Source organism: Gymnoscopelus microlampas, assembly GCF_963454915.1.
Source record: "Gymnoscopelus microlampas genome assembly, chromosome: 10".
NCBI lineage: Eukaryota > Metazoa > Chordata > Actinopteri > Myctophiformes > Myctophidae > Gymnoscopelus > Gymnoscopelus microlampas.
The window spans coordinates 36,863,349-36,875,251 of NC_139947.1; the positions used below are offsets into that span (position 1 = coordinate 36,863,349).

The window sequence follows — 11,903 nt, forward strand, 5'->3', positions numbered from 1 at the left end:
AGCGTCAGTCACCCCTGCAAAACAATAAAACACTGGTGGACCAGTCGAGTGCTCCAGTATATTTTATTTGGGTAGTCTCTCCTGAAGTGCCCATATTATTATTTTCTCATTTTCAGATGCGGCCAAATGCATATTAACCCTTTAAGATTTGAGGCCGATTCTACAAATGTCTTCCAAAACAGTTTAAAAAAAAACTTACGTTGTTATAATATCAGTGATTTTCAAACCTTTTCATGTCAACAACCCCCAAAATGATATGTATTTGGCCGTGGACCCCCATCTCAAAATATTTAGCTCCAGGGACCTCCCAGAAGCAAAGATTTGAGTTACAAATGTTCGCTTTAAAAAATATATGTATATTCAAATTTTCACCATCTACAGATCTACAAGCTCATAGCACGGCACAGAGTGCCGTGCTATGAGCTTGTATAAATGCTATTTTTGAATAGCCAAAGAAATCTAAAATGATTGGTCTTAATTAATTTGATTAATTTGGGGGTCTTTGACATGAAAAAGTGTGAGAACTACTGGGCTATACAGCATGGCAACATAGCAATGGCAATCAACTCCTGTGAGTGTTAAGTTATGTGTGCACCATTTGTAATTCTACATTATAAAGGTCCAGTCCTGAACCCCCCCTCCCCCCACACGCACGCACGCACGCACACACACACACACGCACATGAAACACAATAAACAAAGGGAGCGAGGTACATTTTTCATTCCCCAATTTACTAGAGGAACTCTTACTACGAAAACTGACAATACGTGCCTATTAAACAAGATTTTAAAATATAGTTTATTGATTGTAAAATTCTTGTAAAGAAGAACTTTATTTTGAGTTACGATGTGATGAAAAAGTTGTGAAAAAAATATTTCCAATCTGCAGTTCTTGAAATGACCATAAATCCTAGTAGACGTGTGGATTACATTGTATTTGACAGCAGTGTAACAAGTGGAGCATCACATCAGTCGTAGCAGTTTTAAAAGCTTTAATTAGTTTGATATTTGTATTTGAATATCCAACTAATTCACGGCATACTCCACGTATGTACACAATAAAATCTACAGTATTTATGGGGCCATTTGGTTACGTTTTTAGTATAGTCTCTCAGGACTCAGGATTTTACTGTGTTTCAGTGAACACAGGAAATCAACTTTGTGTTAAGACTTCTTTTTCTTTCTTCCAGATTCATGTTAAACTAAATGTGATTAAACTCAAATATTATTTTATCACTCTAATTGTATTTTCAGTACAATCATAGAGGGATGGTATTCCAAAAAGATAATAGACACCATGTTATGATGCACAGATCTGGTGAACCATGTAATTAACCACTTAAGAAGCCCTATGCGGCAAAAAGTGAAAATAGCTGACAACGCGTTGTGATGCGATGAATTGTGAGCTTGTAGATCTGCAATTTTCGCTTTTTCCCACCCGCTTTCCCCATTGTATGTTAGAGTTGCTGCCAAGACAAGTCCTTCATTTAGTGTGCCCAACTATAAAATGACTATATTTGATGTTTCATTGTGTGAAAGCTTTCTAAGCCCTTGGTTCTCAAAGTGCGGTCTGGGGACCCCAAGGGGTCCTTGGGGTGTTCCAGGAGGTCCCCAGATAAATGACTAACAGTTTAGCCACTTAACCCCTATGTTATACTATAGAAAAATAGCATATCTATAAGCTCAACGTGTCCTATCACAACATATTGTTGTGAGCTTGTAGATTGTCTATTTTAGCTGCTTTTCACAACTGGAAAAAACTGCATGAAAATGTTTGGCATTTTCTTTTTGCCCAAAAATAGGGACGTTATGGTTAATGTGGTTAAAGATGCCATGTTCTTGGTTTCATGTCATGGCTGGTCTCAAAGAAGCTATGCATAATGTAAGTACACTGTAAAATCCTGACTTTAACTTTGGTTACATGTGTACGCTCTCAGAGTTTGAAATGGGTTCATTAACACTGAGGACTTTACTGTGCATGTAATCTACATTCAGCTGCTATCTATGATAATATGCTGGGACGACCTAATTAATGATGCACCCTGTTTCACTTGAATTATTCTATTGTGTTACAGCAATATGTTTAAAATGAGAGATGATTAAAAGACAAAGGAAAAACTAAACCAAATGTACAGTGAGGTGGGATCAATTATGTGCTTCAGTTTTGTTACTGTACATTTCTGGGTTTTGTCAATTAAGATTTTACCTTACATGAAACTATATTTTTATTTTATAATTTCTTTGCGATGGATGTTGTTTTTGTCTGGTTTTCTTGTCAGTCTGTTTGCAACTTTATGTTAAAACAATGTCATGGAATTACATGACTTTCAGGAAAGATGAGCCATGTCCCTTAACCTGATTAGATTTATAATTGGGGTAAATAGGTTTGAGGTCAAAGGTCACAAAAAAGATGGAAAAACATTTCCGGCCATAACTTTGTCAAATAAATCTGCGGACTAATGCATATCATTTGGACAAATGCATATCATTTTGGGTGGTCCTTCACATAGAATAGTTTGAGAAACACTGATATTATAGCAACATCCTTTTTTTCCCAAAAACCTGTTAGGATTTAGAAGACATTTGTAGAATCCCCAGAAGCAAAGATTTTTGTTAAAACATTTCGCTTTAAAAAACATATATATTCAAAGATTTGCACACATTTTCACGATAAAAAACAAAAAAATAGCAGATCTACAAGCTCGTAGCACGGCAATGAGCTTGTATATCTGCTATGTTTGAATAGCCCAAAGTATAAGATAATGGTTATAGCTAGCAAATCAAAAATGACACAGTAGGCTTTGCGTTTGCCCGGATTGAATGGTTTAAACCTTTTCGCCAGACAAGCTGGCTTCATGAGGGTTTGATGAAGCCAGCTTGCCTGGTGTAAATAACCTGTGTGGAATCTTGACTGTGCAACCATCTTTCAGTTTTGTGATCTACAACAATGGATCTCTTTTACCACTGGTGATCCATCAGGGCCAGCAAGGGCTTCACCAGTGGTGGAACGTAACTAAGTACATTTACTTAAGTACTGTACTTAAGTACAATTTTGAGGTATTTGTACTTTACTTGAGTATTTCCAATTGACAATACTTTTGCATCTACATCTCAGAAAAAAATATTGTACTTTTACTCCTCTACAATTATTTGACTAAACTTTGGTTACTAGTTACTTTGCAGATATAAATTATTACATTATGAAATATACATTAACCACTGTATCACTATTTTAAACCTATAGGCTATTTGAAAATAGCCGATCTACAAGCTCACAACGTGTTGTGAGCTTGTAGATCTGCTATTTTCAAACATTTTAGTACTTTTACTTTTGGTACTTTCAGTACATTTTGATACCAATACTTTTGTGCTTTTACTCAAGTCAATTTTTAATTCCGGACTTTTGCTTGTAACGGAGTACTTCTACACTGCAGTATTGATACTTTTACTTAAGTAAAACATTTTAGTACTTTTTCCACCACTGGGCTTCACTACTAAAGTGTCGGTCTTCTGAATCAAGTAGATGTACATGTTTTCATAAATTAAATAATGTCATTTTTGTCACTCATTCTCGCCACTCGATAACCATTCTCATGTATTTCTGCCACAGATAGACCTGTGTTGTTGTGTAACTGAACGTGTGCGTTATTCGGCATGGTGAGGCTGTTTTAGTGATAGTTTGACTGATCATGGAGATAAATGCATGTAGATAGTGTTACGTTTATAAAGGCTAAGTAATCTTAGTGTAATATTTGTCTTTGTCTGGAAAAGCTCTCCCTAATAAATGCTTCACTGTCTGCATGGTGCCAGAGTTGTCATTTCTAATCCCAAGAGGAAAATATGCACGTTAATTCATCTTTTATAGCATGCCAATCTATATCAGCTGTACATTGTTCAGCCTATAGTGACAAACCTGCTAAGTCCTAACTACTTAGCACAGGGGTCTTCAACGTTTTCAGGCCAAGGACCCCCTAGCTGAGAGAGAGATGAAGCAGGGACCCCCTCTATATTGTATAAAATTGCGTTTCAGATTAAACTTTTTTTTGGTTTACTTGGTCTGCTCCTTTTTCCCTCTACACCTATACCTCTTTGCTAAAAATAGCAGATCTACAAGCTCACAACGCCTCGCAGCGCGAGGCGTTGTGAGCTTGTAGATCTGCTATTTTTGGCTAAAGTTCTCCTCAGAAAAGGAAAACAAAAAAAATCATATCACACAAAGATTTGGCGGACCCCCTGTAGTAACTCTGAGGACCCCCTAGGGGTCCCGGACCCCCTGTTGAAGACCCCTGACTTAGCAGCTTTGTTGATCTGGATCCCCCAGGGTTCTATACCAGGTCCGCTCCTTTTTTTCCCCCTCCACACCAAATCTCTTCACCGAAATTAGCTGATCTACAAGCTTACACCGCTTTGCAACGTGTTGTGAACGAGTTGTGAGATCTGTAGCGCTTGTAGAAGTGAATCCGTTCTTAAGAAGCAGCTTTGTGTGGAATGTCACTGATGTAGTTAGTGGACCGACACTTGATTAACAGGTAGAGATCCTTGTGGAAGCATCTGGCCTTCAATAAACCTCAGCTGCTTCCTTGCTTAGTCCATTAAGACCGGGAAAGCATCTGTGTCATTTTAAGATTTCTTTGGTCATTCAAAAATGGCAGATCTACAAACTCATCGTACCGCGCAATGAGCTCGTAGATCTGCATTTCTTTTAGAAAGTGTGTGTGTGTGTGTGTGTGTGTGTGTGTGTGTGTGTGTGTGTGTGTGTGTGTGTGTGTGTGTGTGTTCCTCCCCCAGGAGCAAAGATTTTAGTTAAAAATGTTTGCTTTAAAAAATATATATATTCAAAGATTTTCACGATTTTTCAAAAATAGCAGATCTGCAAGCACACCGAGTGCTGCGCTATGAGCTTGTAGATCTGCTATTCTTGAATAGCCAAAGTATAAAATAGGAAAATCTAAAATGACACAGATGCGTTCCCGGATTGAGTTCATGGCACGGAATATGTAGCCCAGCTCTGATCAGCAGCAAGTCTGGCTGCTTAAAACATCCAATTAAAACGAAGCCCTAATTTTGATAATTCATAGCAAAAGTCAAATGTTACGCGTGCAATTTTGTTTTTTCTTTTAAAAAGACAATTCAAAAAAGAACAACCGTATAATTTCCGTTGAATCGAATATGAAGCTCCAAGCAGTGTTGCCAAATTTCATTCAGTTTGAAAGTTATTTTGACTTTTAAAGGCTTTCTGTTTGGCCTAACGGCAGTCTGGTCTGGTCTGGCAGATGTTGATTCCATGTGTAGTGTTTAATACAGCTCAGCGAATTGGTCAATGTGGAAAAAAGAGCTAAATCTTAACAAAAGGATAAAGGTTGGGAAAATAATATTTATGTTGGCACATTGCTTCAGTGAGTATAATGCCTACAGTACAGTGAACTATAGACTGTGGCACTGTATATACGCATAGCCTATGTACTGAGCTACACTGAAGGGTGCGGATATATGTATTTATATTGTTGTGTCTGCTATTTAAATATTGAGGTGGAATGTCTCTTTAATGCACTGCAGTCAAATCAGTAGTGGATATAATCATGATTACATCAAGAATCACTTAAACCCATAATCTGCTTCTTGTGTCATGAGACAATATTGGTTGTTATGATTATAGCTTGTCGTGAAATCCCCAGTAGATTTTTATTTTTTTCAGTACATGAATAAGTGATGTTTCAACTAGCCGCAGAGGAGTTTGGAAAAAAATCTAAACTTCTGCTAGAAGCCATCTTAAAGGGCCCTTAAAACACCACACCAATTATCTTTATAACACTTCATTTTTTACTGTGATACAATTAGTGCAAATGCGACATAACATCTTTTAAAATGAACCGACGGCCCTCAAGTCACCAGTCTCCGACCCTTTTTAATATTTTATTGGTTTTCCAGACGGGGGAAGAGTGGCGACACAGACGAACTGCAGGAAGCCGGACAGTTGAGAGTCCAACCTTAGGGCTCCATGCTGTGTACATTACATGGCTGGTTTCATAGGGTTGATTTTGGCAAAGGCTTTATCCCTGCTATTCTATATGAATCCTCATAGTTAGCCTATTGGGGCTTTTCCCACTGCATGGTACCGGCTCAAATCCATTTGGACTTTTTTGCTTTTCCATCGGGCAAAAGTAGCACCCATGCTGGGTTGCCAGATCTGCTTATTATAATTTCCCCGCAAGATTTCATTTGAAAATAGCCGATCTACAAGCTCGCAGCGCGTCGCAGCGCGTCGCAGCGCGACGCGTTGTGAGCTTGTAGATCTGCTATTTTCAAATAGCTGATGTATATGTTAAAAGTGCTCATGTGGCCCATTGTCGCTTCTTTTGGGCTGGTTTTCCTAGACCTGGTTGCTTGTTTCTCTCACAGAATCTGGCAACACTGCACCCATAGTGCCTGGTACTTTTTTTGGGGGTATCACCTCCGGCAAGGTTCCAAGCAAGGTGAGGCCATAGCGGGGGGTGCTGATGGCCGATTGGTGAAGGCGCATACCACATAATAGGCTCTAATGCAGCCTGACACCGGAGTCGTGGGTTCGATTCCCGAGCCTGACGTAATTTTGCCACTAGGGCTCCCAGAGCCATTGAGAGAGTTGTGCCGTCTCCCTTCACTCCAATGGCCCACAAACGTAGTGTTTCTGACCCCTCATTGATGCAACTCTTCTATCTCATTGGCTCTGGAATTATATTTATTTATACGTTTATTTGGGAGGGACAGCGCGTATTAATGAACACTACACATACAATGCAATATAAAAACGCCGGATTTAGCGAGGATGCTAATTTCCATCCGTAGTCCCCATACAGAAAACAGGCAACATTACAAAAAGAGCGCACATAAACATTACTAAAAGGGTACAAACAGAAGAGAAAAAAGCAGCATATACATGGCTGCCGTTTATTTTCATAAATCTTGTCTCCATTCATTAATTGTCATCTGGTTTTCTTTGTAGAGATAGCAATTACGTTGGGCTCCATCCATGGACTGATCAAACTGGGGGTCCAGACTCTGAGACTGGTTGAGAATCACTGTTCTAAACTATTGTGATGATACAGCTCTAATATCTCTATTACTGTAAGTAACTCGGGCAGCACTGGGCTGCACCAACATGGTGTGAACAAAGTGGTGGAGCGGAGTGATAATAATGCTGTTGAGATTGACACAAAGAAAACTGCAGAGATAGTGTTCGGTACACCATCTGACTCTCATAAAGTTGCTATTGTTATCCATCCAATTGTTATCCAAAAAATCAAGCAGGACTTTCATACAAATACTTGGATGTAATGATAGACCATCTGTTATCCTGGATTGGAAAGACCACATTGAGTCTGTCTGCAAAAAGGCAAAACAAAGATTTTATTTTCTCTGCCGCCTTAGGTCTTATACTCTTTTTGGGCGAGTAAACAGATTCTTCCTTTATTTTTTTTTACTTCTGTGGTTATAAGTGTTCCACAATATTACAATACAAGTGTTTGTCCATATTTTAAAATGAAAAAATCTACTCCACCAAATGTAAATCTGCTCAAAGATAGTTGGCCAAGCTCTATGAATCAGTCTACCACAACAACAACAGCATACAGTATCAAGACAGAGCAACACATTGTGTAACGGGTAATACATATTGTTACCATCACACCGAAGATGCAGGGTACTGCAATTTAATATGGTTTTGAATGAAGCAGTCTTTTGGGCACCACTTGATCCTGAAGTTAAATATGGAGCTGTGTATTGAATTAGGGCTGGGCAATATGACTTAAAATCAATTTCACGATTATTTCAAACGATTGACTATGGCTATTTTTGTACACCACCATTGTACAATGAAGTATAATACCGGGGTATGTGGTTAATCAGACTTATCAATTTAGCTGATTTATAAAAATATATATATATTAGAATGTTTTCGTGTCGATTTGTTGATATATAAGACATTTTAAAAATGTAAAAAAAGAAAAATCCTGCTTCTCGATTATTTAATTAACCTACTGTACATGAGCAAGATTAAGTCGGTTACTGGTTCAAAACATTGTTCTCGATATATCTTTGGTTAATTAGCCCATGCAGCCCTGCCTTGAATATTGTCTTATGTGATTGTAATATGTTCTATGTTGTTGTCCAACAACAACATAGAACATTTTTCTGTGGTGTTGCAAATGGTGTTACTGTGATGGAAGAAACAATTCAGACCAGTCTGACAAAGTATCATCATATCAACATCAACATTAACATCATACATATTTTCTATCATGCCGTATATTACGTTTTATATCATGCTGTACATTAGTCTACCCAGGTGGCAGACTATTGCAATTTATTGTAATGCATGTATGTGTACGGAGATATGACCTATGTATCGTGATACGTATTGTTTTGTGAGGTCCTTGCCAGTACACAACCCTATCAAACATGGACTAAAATCGTCCACCAAACACAGTTGGTAGAATTCACGCCTGTGGAGGCGCACACACACTGTCAGGAAAATGTTATAGAGATAAAGAATCTCACTCCATCTCTCTTATACATCCTGTACAATGTATTCTCAACACGTGTTAATTCTGAGGGCCAGATTTACATACATGAAAGGCGCAAGGCAAATTGCACTGTGTGAGCAAGTTGTGCTTACTTGCTATCTGCTTGAAATTGATTTACTATGGCAGCAAAAGTGCTTCGTTGGATGGAATGTGAAAACATTTAAAGAATGTTTTCACATTCTCGATATATGTTTGGTTAATTAGCCTATGTTAATTAGCCCATGGTAGAATTCACGCCTTTGGAGGCGCACACACACGGTCAGGGAAATGTAATTGAGATAAAGTATCTCACTCCATCTCTCTTATACATCCTGTACAATGTATGCTCAACACGTGTTAATTCTGAGGGCCAGATTTACATACATGAAAGGCGCAAGGCAAATTGCACTGTGTGAGCAATTTGTGCTTACTTGCTATCTGCTTGAAATTGATTTACTATGGCAGCAAAAGTGCTTCGTTGGATGGAATGTGAAAACATTTAAAGAAACTAACAACAACATTTGGTGATGCTGAAATTTTTACATTAACGGAACACCTAAATGTTTTGGAGGGATACAGTGCTCTTTACTCTAACCCTATCCTAACGCAATATAATTTGGGCAACAATTGCTCATAAAATAAATATATTGGGACTAACTCCTGATGTAAAAAAGAGATGGCAGGGCATACAAAGATCAAAGAACAAAACTAAAGGTTGCATATAATAAAACACAAGCCACCACCGCAGGGAACTGACCAGCAGACACTCATCAGAGCTGGTAGAGGGTGTTGACTATTTGGCATTGTTGGCGTCTCCTAAGAATTGTAGAATTGGGGACATTTTTGAAACGTTCCAAGATTTGGTACTTTGCATTTCAAATGACGTTCATTGAAATGTGTGTTTTCCGTTTCTGAATGAGCGCAATCTATCTATCTCCTCCCTTTATTTGTGTGATCCTCGCTTAAAGGAATCTTTTCAGATTTTCAACCTACAGTAAATCCCTTTTGTTCTATTATGCGGAGATCAATAATATAGGGTGGCATAAAATATCTTGCATGCACTGTATGTCCTCTGTGTATTTCTCTGCTAATGTTGATGTTGCAATGACGTCAAATATGTTTCACTTCATCAGGCCTACAGACTGTACGGACAGTACAATGCGATTTATGTTGAAAATTGGTGACCTTTCTTTTTAAATGCATACGTCCCCTCGGGTTATGTGTGCAACCCTCCCTTACATGCAAATGCGTAAAGGAGAGAAGTGCACTGAGTGATGACATATACAAGGTGCGCTTAAACTGACAAGCAAACTGCATGCGTTTCCAGGTCGGTGCGTCTGTTTGATAAATAACACACATGTTTCTGGGCACCGAATGCATCTGGAATAAGGCACAAAGGCATAGTAAATCTGGCCCTGAGTGGAAAAATGGACCTACTGTATATAAGGGTCCAGTGTAAAATGGGATTTTGCTGTGGGTGTGGTATTTATTCTGAACACTGTCAGGGAAAAAGTCTGAGTTGTGCAAGACGGTGCCGAACAGCACAAAAAAAAAACGTAATGCCCGGTTCTAAAATAGTAGTCTCTGTTCAGAATTGTACTTAAGTACTAAAATATTTAACGTTTGATTTGTTTCAGCGGATTTACTAGTAAATAAGTAAAGTGCAATTAGGCAATCGTTCTCTCACATTTCGGTGCTCTTATGTGTATTCAGAACACTGGAAGCAATCTTTTTGTAAGGGGGCTCTGAGGCGCTGTTGGGGGGATTAAGGGACCTTGATGTTAGAAAAACACAATAAAAGTAATTAAAAAAGACATCATATAAAGTAAAGAATCATAGTCAGTAAAACCTCATCTGTTAGTTTTGAAAATGGAAGATTAACACAATTGTTGCCTATAATGACATACCCAAAATCGAGATGTCAGGGTTTTATGTGTTTAACGATGTGTTTAACGGCATGCAGACGTTCTGTTGACATCTGTGTCAGTTGGAGTAATGTCATTGGGTATCCTACGTAATGACATCATCACGCAACGACATCAATTCCTATTCTTTCCTTCCGGGCATCCAAGGGAATTCTGCCTTATACTGGGGACCACCAACCAGTCCAGCTCCTAACAGTGAGACTGCAGGGATGTCTGTCTGACGTGCTTCACCATAGACCATATTCACACGGCGGCCATGTTTCTATGAAGTCAATGAAAGTAGCCACCCCAGGTGGCGGCACTTTCAATGTTAAATTCCAACCGCCGTTGTCAGCTGCATCAGGTGACAACGCAAGACAACGTGATGAGGGACTTTGTGAGGTTGAGCGAGGTGAACTGCCTCCGGCTCAACGCCGGCAAGACCAAGGAGATGGTTGTGGACTAACGCAAGAGCAAGAGGTTGTCACCGGTCCCCATGGTGTCATTACTGGGAGTGCCCCTGAACAAGCTGACGACTCTGATGCCCTCTATGTGAGGGCTGGAGTAAACTGTTCTTCTAAGCTCAGGTCCTTCGGGGTGCGTAACAGGATGCTGCAGATGTTCAGGCTGTAATGGCTAGTGCCCTCTTCTTTGCGAGTGCCTGCTGGGGGGTCTCACATTAATGCTTAATGCTATCTTGACTGCTGCGCTTCCTATTTGGTGACTGAATTTCCCTCACAGGATCAACAAAGGTCTTATCATATCTTATCTTATAAGAGCCCCCCCAATCCACTGGCCCAACTACTTGTCCATGCAGGGTTCGTAGGCAGCTGTGTGATGAACAACGTCAAGGACACTGTGCGCGAGTAACGATAAAGATAACCTTGTAACCTCCATCACTACCGGTACATATGTTACATGACTAACCTGACAGCTGATCATAATCTGCTCTCAGTAATGTGTCATGACACGACGACTTTAATCTCTTATCTCAGTTTTGCCAATCTTTATGACATCATAAAGCCAGTTGCCAAAAGAAGTTTCACAATATGTAACCATGATTTTGCGAAGTTGAGTCACAGAGAAATGGCTGGAGGGGAGTAAGTGTTGTCATGTCATACAGTATACATTGATGATTCAACACAATCTGTGCTCCAAAGGAATTTGGACATGTGGCGCAAATCTTATTGTCAGGTTCTGTGTCAAGTCTTTGATGTTGTACATAGTTTGTTTAAACAGGCTCACTGTATATAGCTGTAAATGGCATGCATTGTCTCTTTTGGAAGTGCTTGTTTGCAAACTTTTTTTTATGAGCCGTTGGCATGTTTTATTTACATCAGTGATTCTCAACCTTCTTAATTTCAAGGAAGGACTCGCAGTTTGATAAAATTGTTCATCTCTGGGACCCCAGCCTTAATTTAATTCAGCGTGTGCAAATGGGGTTCCATTTGTACACTCT

The 11,903-nt window shown here is 39.2% G+C and overlaps 1 protein-coding gene across 1 annotated transcript in view; it reads right to left on the reverse strand.

The window, feature by feature from the left end:
* The window catches only part of mfsd5 (major facilitator superfamily domain containing 5), a 173,382-nt gene extending 162,057 nt beyond the window's left edge, over nucleotides 1-11,325 (reverse strand). Inside the window, exon 1 of the mRNA XM_084068463.1 lies at nucleotides 11,316-11,325. The gene's annotated coding sequence lies outside the window, so the exon portion shown is untranslated. The remainder of the gene's footprint in view (nucleotides 1-11,315) is intronic.
* Nucleotides 11,326-11,903: the final 578 nt, after the last annotated feature.